Source organism: Marmota flaviventris, chromosome X, assembly GCF_047511675.1.
Source record: "Marmota flaviventris isolate mMarFla1 chromosome X, mMarFla1.hap1, whole genome shotgun sequence".
NCBI classification, from domain to species: Eukaryota; Metazoa; Chordata; class Mammalia; order Rodentia; family Sciuridae; genus Marmota; species Marmota flaviventris.
In genome coordinates, this window is record NC_092518.1 from 68,528,401 (window position 1) to 68,531,294 (window position 2,894).

A 2,894-nucleotide genomic window follows, 5' to 3' on the forward strand; every position below is an offset into this window, starting at 1 on the left:
CAAAGATTATTCTGGTGGTTCTGGTTATTTTACAGTGTATTACTAAAACAACTTAATCTTATGGAATAGTTAAATAAGATAGCTTACAGCTGTATTATGAGAGAGAAAGTGTATGATTTAAAAAGCTGTTGCTATAAAACAAGAAATAGAGAAGACTTATAGTGGCTTTTTTTTATATCTGACTTGTCTCTCTGGTGTTTGGTAACACCCAATATTACTAAAAGGGGAATACCCAGTACATCATCTTATTGTTTTTCCACCCAGGAAATGTGCATTCAAACAACAAAATTATGGATTTCTACTTGTTTAAATAACAAAGGAGTGTAGCTGTGGGAGAGATGAAATAACTGGGAACCAACAGAGCAGCAAGCAGAGCAGGGCTAATTGATAGAATTTTTTAATAATGAAACTCAACCTCAACAACCCCCCAAGTAATGCTTACAATTAGAAAGTATGAAATAAATATTAATTATCAAAAATGAACAGTCTGAGGCCATAATAATGAAAGTAGAAATATCACAGAGCAGAAACAGGGACTGTTAGGTAGTTCCTGTATTCTTGTAATGTTATTTAATTAATGCAGCAATCATATCTGGGTAGCAGTAAGCCATACAAGGAGTGTTATAGGGGCACTCACAACAAGGACCTTTGATAAAATTACAATGGTACATACTTACTTCATTTTCTTGTACCCCTTTGGATCTCCTTAAGTTGTTCTCTGGTTATTTATATCCTGCCCCACTATTCTCCAACAATTTACTCAGATACTTTCTCCCCCTCCCCACAATTCATGTCTACTTCCAAACTCTTCTCCATTCTTTGTCCTACTCCACATTGTTTCTTCTGATCATTGTAAAATTAGATTCTCCAGGAAAATATAAATTTGAGTAGTTCTTTGATTTAATCATTTTAAGCTGATGTGATAAAAAAAAAAAAAAAACCTTTACAAGAACTAAGTAGAAGAGGAAAAGTTTATTTGGGCACATGGTTTCAGAGGTATCATTCCATACATGGCAGATTCCATTGTTATGGGCCCAAGGTGAGGCAGAACATCATGACAGAGGGAATGGCTGAGGAAAGCTATACATCTCACAGTAGACAGGAAGCAGAGAAAGAGAAGGGGGAGTCGAGTAGATAAGATATAATCCTCAAGGGCACACATCCAGTGACCCACTTCCTTCATCCATGCCCTACCTGCCTACAGTTATCACCCAGGATAGTAGTACTTTCAATTATTAATCCAGTAAATGGATTAATTGAACAGCTTACAGCTCTCATAATGTTAAAATTTCACCTCTGAACATCCCTGCATTAACACATTAGTTTTGGCAGATATCACATATCCAAACGAAAACATGTGCTAAGCATTTGAATAACTGTTGTTGATTTTTTAACATCAGAGCAACACGTTGACAGTTGATTTATGAAGATCTAATTTCAGTGGACTAGATTGGGATGTATATGGCTTGACCTGGTTTCAATGTCCCTGAAAGGCAACATGTGTAGGAATTTAATCCCCATTATGAGGTATTCAGGGGATGGAAGATTCATCTGACTCTAAATATTAGATAAGGAGTCACTGGGGAGTAATTGTGATTAGATAAGGTCATTAAGAGTGGAGCTCCCATGGTTAAATCCTGGTGGCATTATGAAAAATTAGATCAGCTAAACATGTAAACATATATGTACTCTCTGGCTCTTGCCATGTGATACTCTACACTGCTTCTGGATACTGCCAGCAAGGAGGACTTTAGCAGATGAAGGCCTTAGACTTGCTCCTCTAGGAAAGATAAACTTCTTTTCTTTTCTTTTTTTCACAGCTTCATTGAGGTAAAATTGAAGTACAATAAAACACACACACACACACACATATATATATATATATATATATATATATATATATATATATATATATATACACAAAGCATTTCCATTGCCTTCTTTTTTGAGAAGGGTTTGTTTGATGTATGTAGATGCTCCATTATTTGGGGCATATTCATGATTTTTACGTCTTCTTGATATTTAGTTCCCTTAAGCAATATGAAATGACCTTCTTTGTCCCTTCTGATTAATTTTGGCTTGAGGTCCACTTTACCTGATATGAGAACAGAAACCCCTGTTCGTTTACAAGATCCATGTGAATGATATGTTTTTTGCCCATCCTTTTACCTTCAGTCTGTGGATGTCTTTTCCTGTGAGGTGAGTTTCTTTTCTTTTCTTTTCATTTCCTTTTTTTTTTTTTTGGAGTGTCGAAGGAAATATTCATTCACTGAGCAGAGCAACAGACAAGTAACCACTCCTCCCCACGCTTTTGAAAAATCCTTCTCTCTCTTGGTCGTGAAATTTCCAGTCCAAGTAACCAACAAAGCATTAGGGATCACAGTGACTTTGGATAATTAGGAATTCAAGGTATTCTTGGGGGATAGATCATGAATGAGGAAGTCCTATGAGCTGTGAATGAGACATGCCAGGTGGCCATGCTTAACAGTTCTTTCAGTTCCTGAGTTTGTTGAATACAGCATATTGTTGGGTCTTGCTTTTAAATTCAGTATGCCAGTCTATGTCATTTTTGTTGGTGCTGTTGCTGAGAAATATTTTTTTTGTTTGTTCCAGTTAGTTACACATGATAGTAGAATGCACTTTGACACAGCATACATAAATGGAGTATAACTTCATGTTCTTTTGGTTGTACAGGATTCAGAGTTACACAGGTCAAGTAATCATATATGCACATAGGGTAATAACGTCTGATTCATTCTACTATCATCCCTACTCTCATAGCCCTCCCACTCTTCATTCCCCTCTGTGTTGTCTAAAATACCTCTATCTTCCCAACCCCACTTATTGTGAATTAACAACCACATATCAGAGATAACATTCTGCCTTTGGTTCTT